Consider the following 19,513-nt stretch of genomic DNA (forward strand, 5'->3'; position numbering starts at 1 on the left):
AAGTTGCCGCCGCAGATGAAGTGCTCGGCTGAGCTGCCGATGATGTGCTCGGCTGAGCTGCTGCGGATGTGCTCGGCTGAGCTGCTGGAGGGTTGTCTCTAGCAGCTCGAGCAAAAGCCACAGGATGTACTCCTTTAACGTGCCTGATCATAGTGAAAATACTAAAAGAGTACTTCTTTTTAGGATCTCCTCTTGATAAGACAACACCACAAATAGTGCAGGTGACTTTTGGAGCATTCACCTTCTTCTGCCCATCTTTAAATGTAAAAAATTGCCATATAAAAGAGTCGTTCTGTTTCCTCTGTCTCACAAGGGTCTCCTGCTCACTCCCAGAAGATGACTGCTGCTCTACCATTCTCAAGTACTGGAGTACTGGAAAAGATGCTCATCTCCTTCTCCCAGGAAATCAGAAGAAATGATGAGGGGAGTGGGTGTGGTGTTGGAAGTTTCTGGAACTGAAACTACTATTAAACCAATGAAAAGTGTTGTTTCTTAATCACATGACCTGAAACTACTATAAACCAATGAAAAGTGTTGTTTCTAAATCACATGACTTGCCGTGCGTGCACCGTGCGCGCACGGAGCATACGCGCATGCGTGCACGGAGCATGCGCGTACGGAGCACGCGCGCATGCGCGTACGGAGCATGCACGACGTACGCATGCGCACGTGGAGCACGTACGCATGCGCACACGGAGCACGTACGCATGCGTGCACCGTGCGCGCACCGTGCGCGCATGGTCAAAAACCCTCAAAAAATTTTTTTTAAAAATTTCAAGTGTTTATAATTTTATAGAAGATATTAACTCTGCTGTTCAACTTTATCCAAATTAAAAAAAAAGAGCTGAGCCATTCCATATTACAGGATAAAGTCAATCTATAACTATATACATAGGTAGCTTATTGTAAAATAAATATTTAAAAAATATAATAATACATTCATAAATTAGCATTTAAAAAACCTTGCAAATTCACTTAAAAAACCATAGGTTTCACACACGTTATAGTTAGGAATTAGCATTTAAAAAACCTTTCAAATTCACTGAAAAAACCATAGGTTTCACACACGTTATAGTTAGGAATTAGCATTTAAAAAACGTTGTAAATTCACTGAAAAACCATAGGTTTCACACATGTTATATTTAGCTGGACATTTCACTCGTACAAAACCATTGAAATTTCCCCGTTATAGTTAGTTCAGCTAACTATAACTCGCGCGCCCGCAATCCACTGCTGATGACGTCACATATTACATCACTCATGACATGGTCAGTGACATCACTCATGACATCACTGATGACATCTCAAATGACATCACTGATGTGCGGGCAGTGTAGGGGTCATGCTGGGTGTGGTGTTTTAGGGTTTAGGGCGGTGCAGTGGTGTTCAGGCAGTCTAGGGGGTCGTGCTGGGGTTAGTGTTTTAGGGTTTAGGGCAGTGGTGTTCGGGCAGTGAAGGGGTCATGCTGGGGTAGTGTTTTAGGGTTCAGGGTAGTGCAATGGTGTTCGAGTAGTGTAGGGGGTTGTGCTGGGGTAGTGTTTTAGGGTTTAGGGTAGTGCATTGGTGTTTGTGTAGTGAAAAAGGTCGTGCTGGGGGTAGTGTTTCAGGGTTTAGGGAAGTGCAGTGGTGTTTTTGTAGTGTAGGGGGTTGTGCTGAGGGTGGTATTTTAGGGTTTAGGGCAGTGTAGTGGTGTTCAGGCAGTGTAGGTGGTCATGCGGGGATGGTGTTCAGGGTTTAGGGCAGTGCAGTTGTGTTCGGGCAGAGTAGGGGGCTGTGCAGGGGGGTTGTGTTTCAGGGTTTAGGGCAGTGCAGTGGTGTTCGGGAAGTAGGGGGTCATGCAGGGGGTGGTGTTTCAGGGTTTAGGGCAGTGCAGTGGTGTTCGGGCAGTGTAGGGGGTTGTGCTGGGGCTGGTGTTTCAGGGTTTAGGGCAGTGCAGTGGTGTACGGGCAATGTATTGGGTAGTGCTGGTGGTAGAGTTTCAGGGTTTAGGGCAGTGCAGTGGTGTTCGGGCAGTATAGGGGTTCGTGCTGGGGTAGAGTTTCAGGGTTTAGGGCAGTGCAGTAGTGTTCGGGCAGTGTAGGCGGTCGTGCTGGGATTGGTGTTTCAGGCTTTAGGGCAGTGCAGTGGTGTTCGGGCAGTGTAGGGTGTCGAGCTGGGGGAGGTGTTTCAAGGTTTAGGGCAGTGCAGTGGTGTTCGGGCAGTGTAGTGGGTGGTGTTTTAGGGTTTAGGGCAGTGCAGTGGTAATCGGGCAGTGTAGGGAGTCGTGCTGGTGGTGGTGTTTCAGGGTTTAGGCAGTGCACTGGTGTTCGGGCAGTGTTGGGGGTCGTGCTTGGGGTGCTGTTTCAGGGTTTAGGGCAGTGCAGTGGTGTTCGGGCAGTGTAGGGGGTCGTGCTGGGGCTAGTGTTTTAGGGTTTAGGGCAGTGCAGTGGTGTTCGGGCAGTGTAGGGGGTAGTGCTGGGGGTGGTGTTTTAGGGTTTAGGGCATAGCAGTGGTGTTTGAGCAGTGTAGGGGGTTGTGCTGGGGGTGGTGTTTTAGGGTTTACGGCAGAGCAGTGGTTTTCGGGCAGAGTAGGGGGTTGTGCTGAGGGTGGTGTTTAGTGTTTAGGGCAGTGCAGTGGTGTTCGGTGCGTGTAGGGGGTGATGCTGGGGGTGGTGTTTCAGGGTTTAGAGCAGTGCAGTGGTGTTCAGGCAGTATATTGGGTTGTGCTGGGGTAGAGTTTCAGGGTTTAGGGCAGTGCAGTGGTGTTCGGGCAGTGTAGGGGGTCATGCTGGGGGTAGAGTTTCAGAGTTTAGGGCAATGCAGTGGTGTTCGGGCAGTGTAGACAGTCGTGCTGGGAGTGTTGTTTCAGGGTTTAGGCCAGTGCAGTGGTGTTCGGGCAGTGTAGGGGGTCGTGCTGGCTGAGGTGTTTCAGGGTTTAGGGCAGTGCAGTGGTGTTTGGGCAGTGTAGTGTGTGGTGTTTTAGGGTTTAGGCCAGTGCAGTGGTATTTGGGCTGTGTAGGGGGTCGTGCTGGGGGTGGTGTTTCAGGGTTTAGGCAGTGCAGTGGTGTTCGGACAGTGTAGGGGGTCGTGCTTGGGGTGGTGTTTCAGGGTTTAGGGCAGTGCAGTGGTGTTCGGGCAGTGTAGGGGTCGTGCTGGGGCTAGTGTTTTAGGGTTTAGGGCAGTGCCGTGGTGTTTGGACAGTGTAGGGGGTCGTGCTGGGGGTGGTGTTTTAGGGTTTAGGGCAGAGCAGTGGTGTTCGGGCAGTGTAGGGGGTCGTGCTGTGGGTGGTGTTTTAGGGTTTAGGACAGAGCAGTGGTGTCTGGCAGAGTAGGGGGTTGTGCTGGGGGTGGTGTTTAGCGTTTAGGGCAGTGCAGTGGTGTTCAGGCCATGTAGGAGGTGATGCTGGGGGTGGTTTTTCTGGGTTTAGAGCAGTGCAGTGGTGTTCGGGCAGTGTAGGGGTTCGTGCAGGTGTGGTGTTTCAGGGTTTAGTAAAGTGGTGCTTGGGCAGTGTAGGGGGTTGTGCAGGGGGTGGTGTTTCAGGGTATAGGGCAGGGCAGTGCAGTGCTGTTCGTCCAGTGTAGGGGGTCTTGCTGAGAGTTGTGTTTCAGGGTTTAGGTCAGTGGTGTTCGGGCAGTGTAGGGGGTCTTGCTGAGAGTGGTGTTTCAGGGTTTAGGGCAGTGCAGTGGTGTTTGGGCAGTGTAGGGGGTTGTGCTGGGGCTGGTGTTTCAGGGTTTAGGGCAGTGCAGTGGTGTTCAGGCAGTGTAGGTGGCTGTGCAGGGGGGGTTCAGAGTTTAGGGCAGTGCAGTGGTGTTCGGGCAGTGTATTGGGTCGTGCTGTGGTAGAGCTTCACGGTTTAGGGCAGTGCAGTAGTGTTCGGGCAATGTGTAGGGGGTCGTGCTGCGGGTAGAGCTTCAGGGTTTAGAGGAGTGCAGTGGTGTTTGGGCAGTGTAGGCGGTCGTGCTGGGAGTGGTGTTCCAGGGTTTAGGGCAGTGCAGTGGTGTTCGGGCAGTGTAGGGGGTTGTGCTGGGGAAGTGATTCATGGTTTAGGGCAGTGCAGTGGTATTCGGGCAGTGTAGGGGGTCGTGCTGGGGGTGGTGTTTCAGGGCTTAGTCAGTGCAGTGGTGTTCGGCCGGTGTAGGGGGTCGTGCTTGGGGTGGTGTTTCAGGGTTTAGGGCAGTGCAGTGGTGTTCGGGCAGTGTAGGGGGTCGTGCTGGGGTTAGTGTTTTAGGGTTTAGGGCAGTGCAGTGGTGTTCGGGCAGTGTACGGCGTCGTGCTGTGGGTGGTGTTTTAGGGTTTAGGTCAGAGCAGTGGTGTTCGGGCAGAGCAGGTGGTCGTGCTGGGGGTGGTGTTTAGCGTTTAGGGCAGTGCAGTGGTGTTCCGTCAGTGTAGGGGGTCGTGCAGGGGTGGTGTTTCAGTGTTTAGGGCAGTGCAGTGGTGCTCGGGCAGTGTAGGGGGTCTTGCAGGGGATGGTGTCTCAGGGTTTAGGGCAGTGCAGTGCTGTTCGGGCAGTGTAGGGGGAATTGCTGGGGGGGTGTTTCAAGATTTAGGGCAGTTGTGTTCGGCCAGTGTAGGGGGTCTTGCTAAGAGTGGTATTTCAGGGTTTAGGGCAGTGCTGTGGTGTTCGGGCAGTATAGGGGGTCGTGCTGGGTCTGGTTTTTCAGGGTTTAGGGCAGTGCAGTGGTGTTCGGGCAGTGTAGGGGGTCGTGCTGGGGCTGGTGTTTTAGGGATTAGGGTTGTGCTGTGGTGTTTGTTTAGTGTAGGGGGTCGTGCTTGGGGTAGATTTAGGGTTTAGGGTAGTGCAGTCATGTTTGTGTAGTGTAGGGGGTCGTGCTGGGGGTAGTGTTTTAGAGTTTAGGACAGTGCAGTTGTGTTTGTGTAGTGTAGAGGGTTGTGCTGGGGCTGGTGTTTCAGGGTTTAGGGCAGTGCAGTGGTGTACGGGCAATGTATTGGGTAGTGCTGGTGGTAGAGTTTCAGGGTTTAGGGCAGTGCAGTGGTGTTCGGGCAGTATAGGGGTTCGTGCTGGGGGTAGAGTTTCAGGGTTTAGGGCAGTGCAGTAGTGTTCGGGCAGTGTAGGCGGTCGTGCTGGGATTGGTGTTTCAGGCTTTAGTGCAGTGCAGTGGTGTTCAGGCAGTGTAGGGTGTCGAGCTGGGGGAGGTGTTTCAGGGTTTAGGGCAGTGCAGTGGTGTTCGGGCAGTGTAGTGGGTGGTGTTTTAGGGTTTAGGGCAGTGCAGTGGTAATCGGGCAGTGTAGGGAGTCGTGCTGGTGGTGGTGTTTCAGGGTTTAGGCAGTGCACTGGTGTTCGGGCAGTGTTGGGGGTCGTGCTTGGGGTGCTGTTTCAGGGTTTAGGGCAGTGCAGTGGTGTTCGGGCAGTGTAGGGTGTCATGCTGGGGGAGGTGTTTCAGGGTTTAGGGCAGTGCAGTGGTGTTCGGGCAGTGTAGTGGGTGGTGTTTTAGGGTTTAGGGCAGTGCAGTGGTAATCGGGCAGTGTAGGGAGTCGTGCTGGTGGTGGTGTTTCAGGGTTTAGGCAGTGCACTGGTGTTCGGGCAGTGTTGGGGGTCGTGCTTGGGGTGCTGTTTCAGGGTTTAGGGCAGTGCAGTGGTGTTCGGGCAGTGTAGGGGGTCGTGCTGGGGCTAGTGTTTTAGGGTTTAGGGCAGTGCAGTGGTGTTCGGGCAGTGTAGGGGGTAGTGCTGGGGGTGGTGTTTTAGGGTTTAGGGCATAGCAGTGGTGTTTGAGCAGTGTAGGGGGTTGTGCTGGGGGTGGTGTTTTAGGGTTTACGGCAGAGCAGTGGTTTTCGGGCAGAGTAGGGGGTTGTGCTGAGGGTGGTGTTTAGTGTTTAGGGCAGTGCAGTGGTGTTCGGTGCGTGTAGGGGGTGATGCTGGGGGTGGTGTTTCAGGGTTTAGAGCAGTGCAGTGGAGTTCAGGCAGTATATTGGGTTGTGCTGGGGTAGAGTTTCAGGGTTTAGGGCAGTGTAGTGGTGTTCGGGCAGTGTAGGGGGTCATGCTGGGGGTAGAGTTTCAGAGTTTAGGGCAATGCAGTGGTGTTCGGGCAGTGTAGACAGTCGTGCTGGGAGTGTTGTTTCAGGGTTTAGGCCAGTGCAGTGGTGTTCGGGCAGTGTAGGGGGTCGTGCTGGCTGAGGTGTTTCAGGGTTTAGGGCAGTGCAGTGGTGTTTGGGCAGTGTAGTGTGTGATGTTTTAGGGTTTAGGCCAGTGCAGTGGTATTTGGGCTGTGTAGGGGGTCGTGCTGGGGGTGGTGTTTCAGGGTTTAGGCAGTGCAGTGGTGTTCGGACAGTGTAGGGGGTCGTGCTTGGGGTGGTGTTTCAGGGTTTAGGGCAGTGCAGTGGTGTTCGGGCAGTGTAGGGGTCGTGCTGGGGCTAGTGTTTTAGGGTTTAGGGCAGTGCCGTGGTGTTTGGACAGTGTAGGGGGTCGTGCTGGGGGTGGTGTTTTAGGGTTTAGGGCAGAGCAGTGGTGTTCGGGCAGTGTAGGGGGTCGTGCTGTGGGTGGTGTTTTAGGGTTTAGGACAGAGCAGTGGTGTCCGGCAGAGTAGGGGGTTGTGCTGGGGGTGGTGTTTAGCGTTTAGGGCAGTGCAGTGGTGTTCAGGCCATGTAGGAGGTGATGCTGGGGGTGGTTTTTCTGGGTTTAGAGCAGTGCAGTGGTGTTCGGGCAGTGTAGGGGTTCGTGCAGGTGTGGTGTTTCAGGGTTTAGTAAAGTGGTGCTTGGGCAGTGTAGGGGGTTGTGCAGGGGGTGGTGTTTCAGGGTATAGGGTAGGGCAGTGCAGTGCTGTTCGTCCAGTGTAGGGGGTCTTGCTGAGAGTGGTGTTTCAGGGTTTAGGTCAGTGGTGTTCGGGCAGTGTAGGGGGTCTTGCTGAGAGTGGTGTTTCAGGGTTTAGGGCAGTGCAGTGGTGTTTGGGCAGTGTAGGGGGTTGTGCTGGGGCTGGTGTTTCAGGGTTTAGGGCAGTGCAGTGGTGTTCAGGCAGTGTAGGTGGCTGTGCAGGGGGGGTTCAGAGTTTAGGGCAGTGCAGTGGTCTTCGGGCAGTGTATGGGGTCGTGCGGGGGTGGTGTTTCAGGGTTTAGGGCAGTGCAGTGGTGTTCGGGCAGAGTAGGGGGTTGTGCAGGGGGGTGGTGTTTCAGGGTTTAGGGCAGTGCAGTGGTGTTCGGGCAGTGTATTGGGTCGTGCTGTGGTAGAGCTTCACGGTTTAGGGCAGTGCAGTAGTGTTCGGGCAATGTGTAGGGGGTCGTGCTGCGGGTAGAGCTTCAGGGTTTAGGGGAGTGCAGTGGTGTTTGGGCAGTGTAGGCGGTCGTGCTGGGAGTGGTGTTCCAGGGTTTAGGGCAGTGCAGTGGTGTTCGGGCAGTGTTGGACTTGGCCCTTCTGGCAGGTTCACCCCTGAACTTTTTGCTCTTTATTGGTGACTTGGTGTGGTAATTGTTTGGTCTCTGCGCACTTTCCCTGTGTCCCTGGGTAAAGTGCGTGCGTGCTCTGAGTGCATGTGGTGAGATAGGCCTGCCCTCCCATAGGAATGCATGGGGAATGTATGTGTCCCTAGTAGTTCCTGATGCGTGGGGTGTGCAGGCCCGAGTTTGGTATGTGCGGACTCGTGGGAGTGAATGCTGCGCGATGATGTGTGCGGCGTGCATGTACCTAGTGTGGAAGTGCCACTTCTAGAAGTGGGCACTTCTGTGTGCAGTGTGTCTGTCGCGTGATTGGCTGGTCATGTCATGTGACGGGCTAGGGATTCCCCACAGTCAGGATGAGTCACCCAGTGGTGAATGGGGAGATCAGCAGCTAGATGGGTGGGAGGAGTACACCTGGGTCCTGAATAGGACAGGGTTTTCCACACACAATGCTGGCCCCGCCCCCTGTGGTGCGACTGACGACCCTAGCCCTGCCAATGAATAGAGTGAGGGGCTGAGCACATCAAGGGTGCTCCCCAACCAGCTGCGACTGGTTTTCCCCCTCACCCTGAACCCAGACAAAGGGATTTGGTGTATAAAAAGGGGCTGTGTCCCCTTACAAAATGTTCTTGTTCTGTCTTGAATCTACCAGGGGCGTGCTGCTGCTGGGGCCCAGGGGAAGGCTTGCCTCCCTGGGCCCTGCCCAGCCCCTGGATGCCCTGGTTATTGGAGGACTGTACTTATAGCGCCTGGTGAGCGTTTTATTGCTGGTTCTCTCCTTTGTATCCTGACTAAGGGGGGCTTGCTGCTGGTGGGGCCCAGGAGGGACCGCCATGGGGGCTACCTCCCTGCTGGAGGGCCCTGTGTGCTGGCCCCTGGGCCCTGCTTTGCCCCCCTGGACGCCTCCAGGACTCTCCATTGACCTAGCACCGGGAAAGCGCTATCTGTCCCCCCCCAAGAAGGAGGAACATGGGGGCCTTGGCAGCGCTGCGCTGCAGGAGGAGAAGAGGGAATCCCCGAGGTAGGGATTCCCCCATCAATGCCGTCCCGGCGGGTGCCTACCCCGCGACTTGGCCCGTGATCTATGTGGGAGCCCACCCCGCTTATGTCCGCTGTGTCGCTGTTTTGATGGCGGGTGCCCACCCCGCATTCTGCCTGTTCGGCGCGGGAGCCTACCCCGCGATTTGCTATGTGCGGTGGGTGCCCACCCCGTATCTTGAATTTGGAGGGAGCCTACCCCTCTTGAGAAGGAGATCACCGCCGCGGCCGAGCCGCATCGCGAGTCTCTTCCGGGTCGCTGCCCAGCACGACCCGGAAGACAGGCAGGGCTGTGATGTCACGGGCGGGGCTTCCAGGACGGAAGGGAAGCCCCGCGAGAAAGTTTGCCGGCGCCGTGTGAGGCGCGGGGCTCCCCTGAGCGAGGGAGAGCCCCGAGGTAGCGGCCGCCGAAAAGGAGAGTCCCGGTCCCAGAAGAGGGACCGGGCAGAGCCAGAGATCGCCACACGCCGAGAGGGAGAAAAGACCTGAAGGAGTCCGATCCCACAGCCCCGGTGAGTTGGGGCTATCTTCCATGTTGTGGGTGCCGGTCTACTTCCTGAGCGGCCCCCGCCCGATTGGGGGGGGGGTCGCTCCAACGTTTGGGGGCCATTTGATAAGTTAGAAGTCCCAGGGGGACTGGGGGACCAATTGTTCAAGAGCCTAGAGGCTCCAACATACGGGGGTGTTTTATCTTGCTGAGTCCTAGCAAGGGACTCCAACGTTGGCCCCCCTCATTTGGTCTGAGTCCCTGAGCAGCGCTCCCACGAAGAGGGCATCATTTGTCTAGAGTCCAGAGGGACTCCAAAGGGGACATATTTATTTTTAGAGCCCCGTGGCTCCAACGCTATGGGGGCATGTTGTTTTCAGAGCCTAGGTGGCTCCAACGGTTGGACTGTATTCCAAGAGCCTAGAGGGCTCCAAGGATTGGCTCAGTTTGGTTTGAAGGGCTAGTGAGAGCCCATGCCTCCTATTTGCCTTCCCCAGCTGCGCAGCACTTAGTGCCAGCTGCAGCGTTTAGGCCCTGTGCTTGTCCCCAGCTGCCCAGCAAGTAATGGGCAGCTGCTACGTTTAGGTTCTGGTGCGACCTGGACTATAATGTGATTTTGGGTGCTAGGAAATGTACGGTGTAGTATGTTTTGCGCACCCTGTGTTCATGCTTTTGGTGCTAGGAAATGTGCTGTGTATAGTATGTTTGGCGCACCCTGTGTCTTATACCTCTAAATGTGGTTATTTCTGCCTAGAAGGTTGTTTTACCTGCTTAGGTTGATGGTAGGGAGAATGTACTTCCCTGTGTTATGTACGCCCCTAGTGTAGGTATACTTAGGTGGCTAGGTCTAATACGTTAGACCAATGAGAATTGCATAATGTGATTTATGCCCCTGTGATAGATGCAGGATAGGTTTTATACCTGATGCTAGTGTGCTGACGCTGAGGTCATTATTGCGCCAGTAGAGGCTGGTTGTGCTCTACAGTTACTTTGTGTTATGTTCTACATTTACTATTGGTGATTTGTGCTATGTTCTAAGTGCTAATTCCTGACAGTGGTCCATGTGGCCCTGTCCCCTGTATATATAATCCCTTGTAAATTCTGCCCGTGCCTGTTGGCACATTGTAGAGTGTGTGTTTTTATCTAATGTGTTGTGTATAATACAAAGGCTATTTTTATAGAATACTTTGTGTGGAGTTTCCTTTGTGGTGGGCCTTGGGTGTTGTTGCTGGATGCGCGCGCAAACGCTTTACACATCGCCTCAGAGATAAGCCTGACTGCTCGTGCCAAGCTACCAAGGGGGTGAGCAGGGGTTATCTTTGGCGTGTAACTCCCCAGCCCTGACTAGGGTGGTGGTTTCTGCCTGGCTTTGGCGCAAGCCTCAGCCAACCAGAAATCCCATTTCTAACAGGCAGTGTAGGGGGTTGTGCTGGGGAAGTGATTCATGGTTTAGGGCAGTGCAGTGGTATTTGGGCAGTGTAGGGGGTCGTGCTGGGGGTGGTGTTTCAGGGCTTAGTCAGTGCAGTGGTGTTCGGCCGGTGTAGGGGGTCGTGCTTGGGGTGGTGTTTCAGGGTTTAGGGCAGTGCAGTGGTGTTCGGGCAGTGTAGGGGGTCGTGCTGGGGTTAGTGTTTTAGGGTTTAGGGCAGTGCAGTGGTGTTCGGGCAGTGTACGGCGTCGTGCTGTGGGTGGTGTTTTAGGGTTTAGGTCAGAGCAGTGGTGTTCGGGCAGAGCAGGTGGTCGTGCTGGGGGTGGTGTTTAGCGTTTAGGGCAGTGCAGTGGTGTTCCGTCAGTGTAGGGGGTCGTGCAGGGGTGGTGTTTCAGTGTTTAGGGCAGTGCAGTGGTGCTCGGGCAGTGTAGGGGGTCTTGCAGGGGATGGTGTCTCAGGGTTTAGGGCACTGCAGTGCTGTTCGGGCAGTGTAGGGGGAATTGCTGGGGGGGTGTTTCAAGATTTAGGGCAGTTGTGTTCGGCCAGTGTAGGGGGTCTTGCTAAGAGTGGTATTTCAGGGTTTAGGGCAGTGCTGTGGTGTTCGGGCAGTATAGGGGGTCGTGCTGGGGCTGGTGTTTTAGGGATTAGGGTTGTGCTGTGGTGTTTGTTTAGTGTAGGGGGTCGTGCTTGGGGTATATTTAGGGTTTAGGGTAGTGCAGTCGTGTTTGTGTAGTGTAGGGGGTCGTGCTGGGGTAGTGTTTTAGAGTTTAGGACAGTGCAGTTGTGTTTGTGTAGTGTAGAGGGTTGTGCTGGGGGTAGTGTTTCACGGTTTAGAGCAGCGCAGTGGTGTTCGGGCAGTGTAGGGGGTCATGCTGTGGGTGGTGTTTTAGGGTTTAGGGCGGTGCAGTGGTGTTCGGGCAGTGTAGGGAGTCGTGCTGGGGGTGGTGTTTCAGGGCTTAGGGTGGTGAAGTGGTGTTCGGGCAGTGTAGGAGGGTCGTGCTGGGGTGGTGTTTCAGGGTTTAGGGCAGTAGTGTTCGGGCAGTGTAGGGGGTCGTACTGCGGGTGGTGTTTTAGGATTCAGGGCAGTGCAGTGGTGTTCGGGCAGTGTAGGGGGTCGTGCTGGGGGTGGTGTTTCAGGGCTTAGGGCGGTGAAGTGGGGTTTGGGCAGTGTTATGGGGTCGTGCTGGGGGTGGTGTTTCAGGGTTTAGGGCACTGCAGTGGTGTTCGGGCAGTGTAGGGGGTCGTGCTGGGGCTGGTGTTTAAGGGTTTAGGGCACTGCAGTGGTGTGAGGGCAGTGTATGGGGTCGTGCTGGGGCTGGTGTTTCAGGGTTTAGGGCAGTGCAGTGGTGTTCAGGCAGTGTAGGGGGTCGTGCTGGGGTAGAGTTTCAGGGTTTAGGGCAGTGCAGTGGTGTTCGGGCAGTGTAGGGGTTGTTCTGCGGGTGGTGTTTCAGGGTTTAGGGCAGTGCAGTGGTGTTCTGGCACAGTAGGGGGTTGTGCATGGGGTGGTGATTCAGGGTTAGGGCAGTGCAGTGGTGTTAGGGAAGTAGGAGGTCGTGCAGGGGGGTGGTGTTTCAGGGTTTAGGGCAGTGCAGTGGTGTTCGGGCAGTCTAGGGGGTCATGCTGGGGGTAGAGTTTTAGGGTTTAGGGCAGTGCATTGGTGTGCGGGCAGTGTAGGGGTCGTGCTGGGTGTGGTGTTATAGGATTTAGGGCGGTGCAGTGGTGTTCAGGCAGTCTAGGGGGTCGTGCTGGGGTAAGTGTTTTAGGGTTTAGGGCAGTGCAGTGGTGTTCGGGCAGTGAAGGGGTCGTGCTGGGGTAGTGTTTTAGGGTTTAGGGTAGAGCAATGGTGTTCGAGTAGTGTAGGTGGTTGTGCTGGGGTAGTGTTTTAGGGTTTAGGGTAGTGCATTGGTGTTTGTGTAGTGAAAAAGGTCGTGCTGGGGGTAGTGTTTCAGGGTTTAGGGAAGTGCAGTGGTGTTTTTGTAGTGTAGGGGGTTGTGCTGAGGGTGGTATTTTAGGGTTTAGGGCAGTGTAGTGGTGTTCAGGCAGTGTAGGTGGTCATGCGGGGGTGGTGTTCAGGGTTTAGGGCAGTGCAGTGGTGTTCGGGCAGAGTAGGGGGTTGTGCAGGGGGGTTGTGTTTCAGGGTTTAGGGCAGTGCAGTGGTGTTCGGGAAGTAGAGGGTCGTGCAGGGGGTGGTGTTTCAGGGTTTAGGGCAGTGCAGTGGTGTTCGGGATGTAGGGGGTTGTGCTGGGGCTGGTGTTTCAGGGTTTAGGGCAGTGCAGTGGTGTACGGGCAATGTATTGGGTAGTGCTGGGGGTAGAGTTTCAGGGTTTAGGGCAGTGCAGTGGTGTTCGGGCAGTATAGGGGTTCGTGCTGGGGGTAGAGTTTCAGGGTTTAGGGCAGTGCAGTAGTGTTCGGGCAGTGTAGGCGGTCGTGCTGGGATTGGTGTTTCAGACTTTAGGGCAGTGCAGTGGTGTTCGGGCAGTGTAGGGTGTCATGCTGGGGGAGGTGTTTCAGGGTTTAGGGCAGTGCAGTGGTGTTCGGGCAGTGTAGTGGGTGGTGTTTTAGGGTTTAGGGCAGTGCAGTGGTAATCGGGCAGTGTAGGGAGTCGTGCTGGTGGTGGTGTTTCAGGGTTTAGGCAGTGCACTGGTGTTCGGGCAGTGTTGGGGGTTGTGCTTGGGGTGGTGTCTCAGGGTTTAGGGCAGTGCAGTGATGTTTGGGCAGTGTAGGGGGTCATGCTGGGGCTAGTGTTTTAGGGTTTAGGGCAGTGCAGTGGTGTTCGGGCAGTGTAGAGGGTAGTGCTGGGGGTGGTGTTTTAGGGTTTAGGGCAGAGCAGTGGTGTTTGAGCAGTGTAGGGGGTTGTGCTGGGGGTGGTGTTTTAGGGTTTACGGCAGAGCAGTGGTTTTCGGGCAGAGTAGGGGCTTGTGCTGAGGGTAGTGTTTAGTGTTTAGGGCAGTGCAGTGGTGTTCGGTCCGTGTAGGGGGTGATGCTGGGGGTGGTGTTTCAGGGTTTAGAGCAGTGCAGTGGTGTTCAGGCAGTATATTGGGTTGTGCTGGGGTAGAGTTTCAGGGTTTAGGGCAGTGCAGTGGTGTTCAGGCAGTGTAGGGGGTCATGCTGGCGGTAGAGTTTCAGAGTTTAGGGCAATGCAGTGGTGTTCAGGCAGTGTAGTCAGTCGTGCTGGGAGTGTTGTTTCAGGGTTTAGGCCAGTGCAGTGGTGTTCGGACAGTGTAGGGGGTCGTGCTGGCTGAGGTGTTTCAGGGTTTAGGGCAGTGCAGTGGTGTTTGGGCAGTGTAGTGTGTGGTGTTTTAGGGTTTAGGCCAGTGCAGTGGTATTTGGGCTGTGTAGGGGGTCGTGCTGGGGGTGGTGTTTCAGGGTTTAGGCAGTGCAGTGGTGTTCGGACAGTGTAGAGGGTCGTGCTTGGGGTGGTGTTTCACGGTTTAGGGCAGTGCAGTGGTGTTCGGGCAGTGTAGGGGTCATGCTGGGGCTAGTGTTTTAGGGTTTAGGGCAGTGCCGTGGTGTTCGGACAGTGTAGGGGGTCGTGCTGGGAGTGGTGTTTTAGGGTTCAGGGCAGAGCAGTGGTGTTCGGGCAGTGTAGGGGGTCGTGCTGTGGGTGGTGTTTTAGGGTTTAGGACAGAGCAGTGGTGTCCGGCAGAGTAGGGGGTTGTGCTGGGGGTGGTGTTTAGCGTTTAGGGCAGTGCAGTGGTGTTCAGGCCATGTAGGGGTGATGCTGGGGGTGGTTTTTCAGGGTTTAGAGCAGTGCAGTGGTGTTCGGGCAGTGTAGGGGTTCGTGCAGGTGTGGTGTTTCAGGGTTTAGTAAAGTGGTGCTCGGGCAGTGTAGGGGGTTGTGCAGGGGGTGGTGTTTCAGGGTATAGGGTAGGGCAGTGCAGTGCTGTTCGGGCAGTGTAGCGGGTCTTGCTGAGAGTGGTGTTTCAGGGTTTAGGTCAGTGGTGTTCGGGCAGTGTAGGGGGTCTTGCTGAGAGTGGTGTTTCAGGGTTTAGGGTAGTGCAGTGGTGTTTGGGCAGTGTAGGGGTCGTGCTGGGGCTGGTGTTTCAGGGTTTAGGGCAGTGCAGTGGTGTTCAGGCAGTGTAGGTGGCTGTGCAGGGGGGGTTCAGAGTTTAGGGCAGTGCAGTGGTGTTCGGGCAGTGTAGGGGGTCGTGCGGGGTGGTGTTTCAGGGTTTAGGGCAGTGCAGTGGTGTTCGGGCAGAGTAGGGGGTTGTGCAGGGGGGTGGTGTTTCAGGGTTTAGGGCAGTGCAGTGGTGTTCGGGCAGTGTATTGGGTCGTGCTGTGGTAGAGCTTCACGGTTTAGGGCAGTGCAGTAGTGTTCGGGCAATGTGTAGGGGGTCGTGCTGCGGGTAGAGCTTCAGGGTTTAGGGGAGTGCAGTGGTGTTCGGGCAGTGTAGGCGGTCGTGCTGGGAGTGGTGTTCCAGGGTTTAGGGCAGTGCAGTGGTGTTCGGGCAGAGTAGGGGGTCGTGCTGGGGGTGGTGTTTCAGGGCTTAGTCAGTGCAGTGGTGTTTGGCCGGTGTAGGGGGTCGTGCTTGGGGTGGTGTTTCAGGGTTTAGGGCACTGCAGTGGTGTTCGGGCAGTGTAGGGGGTCGTGCTGGGGTTAGTGTTTTAGGGTTTAGGGCAGTGCTGTGGTGTTCGGGCAGTGTATGGCGTCATGCTGTGGGTGGTGTTTTAGGGATTAGGTCAGAGCAGTGGTGTTCGGGCAGAGCAGGTGGTCGTGCTGGGGGTGGTGTTTAGCGTTTAGGGCAGTGCAGTGGTGTTCGGTCAGTGTAGGGGGTCGTGCAGGGGTGGTGTTTCAGTGTTTAGGGCAGTGCAGTGGTGCTCGGGCAGTGTAGGGGGTCGTGCAGGGGATGGTGTCTCAGGGTTTAGGGCAGTGCAGTGCTGTTCGGGCATTGTAGGGGGTCTTGCTGGGGGGATGTTTCAAGTTTTAGGGCAGTGGTGTTTGGCCAGTGTAGGGGGTCTTGCTATGAGTTGTGTTTCAGGGTTTAGGGCAGTGTTGTGCTGTTCGGGCAGTATAGGGGGTCGTGCTGGGTCTGGTTTTTCAGGGTTTAGGGCAGTGCAGTGGTGTTCGGGCAGTGTAGGGGGCCATGCTGGGGCTGGTGTTTCAGGGATTAGGGTTGTGCTGTGGTGTTTGTGTAGTGTAGGGGGTCGTGCTTGGGGTAGATTTAGGGTTTAGGGTAGTGAAGTCGTGTTTGTGTAGTGTAGGGGGTCGTGCTGGGGGTAGTGTTTTAGAGTTTAGGGCAGTGCAGTTGTGTTTGTGTAGTGTAGAGGGTTGTGCTGGGGGTAGTGTTTCACGGTTTAGAGCAGCGCAGTGGTGTTCGGGCAGTGTAGGGGGTCATGCTGTGGGTGGTGTTTTAGGGTTTAGGGCGGTGCAGTGGTGTTCGGGCAGTGTAGGGAGTCGTGCCGGGGGTGGTGTTTCAGGGCTTAGGGTGGTGAAGTGGTGTTCGGGCAGTGTAGGGGGGTCGTGCTGGGGTGGTGTTTCAGGGTTTAGGGCAGTAGTGTTCGGGTAGTGAAGGGGGTCGTACTGCGGGTGGTGTTTTAGGATTCAGGTCAGTGCAGTGGTGTTCGGGCAATGTAGGGGGTCGTGCTGGGGGTGGTGTTTCATGGCTTAGGGCGGTGAAGTGGGGTTTGGGCAGTGTTATGGGGTCGTGCTGGGGGTGGTGTTTCAGGGTTTAGGGCACTGCAGTGGTGTTCGGGCAGTGTAGGGGGTCGTGCTGGGTCTGGTGTTTCAGGGTTTAGGGCACTGCAGTGGTGTGAGGGCAGTGTAGGGGGTCATGCTGGGGCTGGTGTTTCAGGGTTTAGGGCAGTGCAGTGGTGTTCAGGCAGTGTAGGGGGTCGTGCTGGGGTAGAGTTTCAGGGTTTAGGGCAGTGCAGTGGTGTTCGGACAGTGTAGGGGTTGTTCTGCGGGTGGTGTTTCAGGGTTTAGGGCAGTGCAGTGGTGTTCTGGCACAGTAGGGTGTTGTGCAGGGGGGGGTGATTCAGGGTTAGGGCAGTGCACTGGTGTTAGGGAAGAAGGAGGTCGTGCAGGGGGGTGGATTTTCACGGTTTAGGGCAGTGCAGTGGTGTTCAGACAGTATATTGGGTCGTTCTGGGGGTAGAGTTTTAGGTTTATGGCAGTGCAGTGGTGTTCGGGCAGTGTAGGGGCTTGTGCTGGGGGTAGAGTTTCAGGGTGTAGGGCAGTGCAGTGGTGTTCGGGCAGTGTAGGAGTTGTTCTGCGGGTGGTGTTTCAGGGTTTAGGGCAGTGCAGTGGTGTTCTGGCACAGTAGGGTGTTGTGCAGGGGGTGGGGATTCAGGGTTAGGGCAGTGCAGTGGTGTTAGGGAAGTAGGAGGTCGTGCAGGGGGGTGGTTTTTCAGGGTTTAGGTCAGTGCAGTGGTGTTCGGGCAGTGTAGGGGGTCGTGCTGGGGTAGAGTTTCAGGGTTTAGGGCAGTGCAGTGGTGTTCGGGCAGTGTAGGGGTTGTTCTGCGGGTGGTGTTTCAGGGTTTAGGGCAGTGCAGTGGTGTTCTGGCACAGTAGGGTGTTGTGCAGGGGGTGGTGATTCAGGGTTAGGGCAGTGCAGTGGTGTTAGGGAAGTAGGAGGTCGTGCAGGGGGGTGGTTTTTCAGGGTTTAGGTCAGTGCAGTGGTGTTTGGGCAGTGTAGGGGGTCGTGCTGGGGCTGGTGATTCAGGGTTAGGGCAGTGCAGTGGTGTTAGGGAAGTAGGAGGTCGTGCAGGGGGTGGTTTTTCACGGTTTAGGGCAGTGTAGTGGTGTTCGGGCAGTATAGTGGGTCGTTCTGGGGGTAGAGTTTCAGGGTGTAGGGCAGTGCAGTGGTGTTCGGGCAGTGTAGGTGGTCATGCTGGGAGTGGTGTTTCGGGGTTTAGGGCAGTGCAGTGGTGTTCGGGCAGCGTAGGGGGTCGTGCTGGGGGTAGAGTTTCAGAGTTTAGGGCAGTGCAGTGGTGTTTGGGCAGTGTAGGGGGTCGTGCTGGGGCTGGTGTTTCAGGGTTTAGGGCGGTGCAGTGGTGTTCGGGCAGTGTAGGGGGTCATGCTGGGGGAGGTGTTTCAGTGTTTAGGGCAGTGCAGGGGTGTTTGGGCAGTGCAGTGGGTGGTGTTTCAGGGTTTAGTGCATTGCAGTGGTGTTCGGGCAGTGTAGGGGGTCGTGCTGGGGCTGGTGTTTCAGTGTTTAGGGCAGTGCAGCGGTGTAAGGGCAGTGTAGGGGTTCGTGCTGGGGCTGGTGTTTCAGGGTTTAGGGTTGTGCTGTGGTGTTTGTTTAGTGTAGGGGGTCGTGCTGTTGTTTCAGGGTTTAGGGTAGTGCTGTGATGTTTATGTAGTGTAGGGGGTTGTGCTGTGGGTAGTGTTTTAGGGTTTAGGGTAGTGCAGGGGTGTTTGGGTAGTGTAGGGGGTCATGCTGGTGGCAGTGTTTTAGGGTTTAGTGTAGTGCAGTGGTGTTTGGGTAGTATAGGGGTTCGTGCTTGGGTAGTGTTTTAGGGTTTAGGGTAGTGCTGTGGTGTTGGTGTAGTGTAGGGGGTTGTGCTGGGGTAGATTTAGGGTTTAGGGTATTGCAGTGGTTTTTGGGATGTGTAGGAGGTCGTGCTGGGGTAGATTTAGGGTTTAGGTTACTGCAGTGTTTGGGTAGTGTAGGGGGTCATGCTGGGGTAGTGTTTAAGGTTTAGGGTAGTGCAGTGGTGTTTGCGTAGTGTAGGGGGCACTGCTGGGGTAGTGTTTTAGGGTTTAGGGTAGTGCAGTGTTGTTTGGGTAGTATAGAGGTGTCATACTGGGGGTACTGTTTTAGGGTTTAGGGTAGTGCAGTGTTGTTTGTGTAGTGTAGGGTGTAGTGTTTTAGGGTTTAGTGTAGTGCAGTGGTGTTTGAGTAGTGTAGGGGGTTGTGCAAGGGGTAGTGTTTTAGGGTTTAGGGTAGTGCACTTGTGTTTGTGTAGAGTAGGGGGTCGTGTTTGAGGGTTTAGGGTAGTGCAGTGGTCTTTGGGTAGTGTAGGGGGGACTGCTGGGGGTAATGTTTTAGGGATTTAGGGTAGTGCAGTGGTATTTGGGAAGTGTAGGGGGTGGTGCAGGGGGTAGTGTTTTAGGGTTTATGGTAGTGCAGTGGTGTTTGGGTAGTGTAGGGGGTCATGATGGGTGTAGTGTTTTACGGTTTAGGATAGTGCATTGGTCTATGGGTAGTGTAGGGGGTTGTGCTGGGGGTAAGTGTTTTAGGGTTTAGGGTAGTGCAGTAGTGTTTGCGTAGTGTAGGGGGTCGTGCTGGGGGTGGTGTTTTAGGGTTAAGGGCAGTGCAGTGGTGTTCCGGTAGTGTAGGGGGTCGTGCCGGGGGTGGTGTTTTACGGTTTAGGGCAGTGCAGTGGTGTTCGAACAGTGTAGGGGGTCGTGCATGGGGTGCTGCTTTAGGGTTTAGGGCAGTGCAGTGGTGTTCTGGTAGTGTAGGGGGTCGTGCTGCAGGTGGTGTTTTAGGGTTTAGGGCAGTGCAGTGGTGTTCGGGCAGTGTAGGGGGTCGTGCTGGGGGTGATGCTTTAGGGTTTAGGGCAGTGCAATGCTGTTCGGGCAGTGTAGGGAGACGTGCTGGGGGTGGTGTTTTAGGGTTTAGGGCAGTGCAATGGGGTTCGGCCAGTGTAGGGAGTCGTGCTGGGGGTGGTGTATCAGGGTTTAGGGTAGTGCAGTGGTCTTTGTGTAGTGTAGCGGGTAGTGTTTCAGAGTAGGGCAGTGCAGTGGTGTTTGGGCAGTGTAGGGGGTCGTGCTGGGGCTGGTGTTTCAGGGTTTAGGGCGGTGCAGTGGTGTTCGGGCGGTGTAGGCGGTCGTGCTGGGAGTGGTGTTTAAGGGTTTAGGGCAGTGCAGTGGTGTTCAGGCAGTGTAGGGGTCATGCTGGGGGAGGTGTTTCAGTGTTTAGGGCAGTGCAGTGGTGTTTGGGCAGTGTAGTGGGTGGTGTTTCAGGGTTTAGTGCATTGCAGTGGTGTTCGGGCAGTGTAGGGGGTCGTGCTGGGGCTGGTGTTTCGGTGTTTACGGCAGTGCAGCGGTGTAAGGGCAGTGTAGGGGTTCGTGCTGGGGCTGGTGTTTCAGGGTTTAGGGTAGTGCTGTGGTGTTTGTTTAGGGTAGGGGGTCGTGCTGTGGTTTCAGGGTTTAGCGTAGTGCTGTGATGTTTATGTAGTGTAGGGGGTTGTGCTGTGGGTAGTGTTTTAGGGTTTAGGGTAGTGCAGGTGTGTTTGGGTAGTGTAGGGGG

This window comes from Triturus cristatus, chromosome 1_1 (assembly GCF_964204655.1).
Source record: "Triturus cristatus chromosome 1_1, aTriCri1.1, whole genome shotgun sequence".
Classification (NCBI taxonomy): Eukaryota; Metazoa; Chordata; class Amphibia; order Caudata; family Salamandridae; genus Triturus; species Triturus cristatus.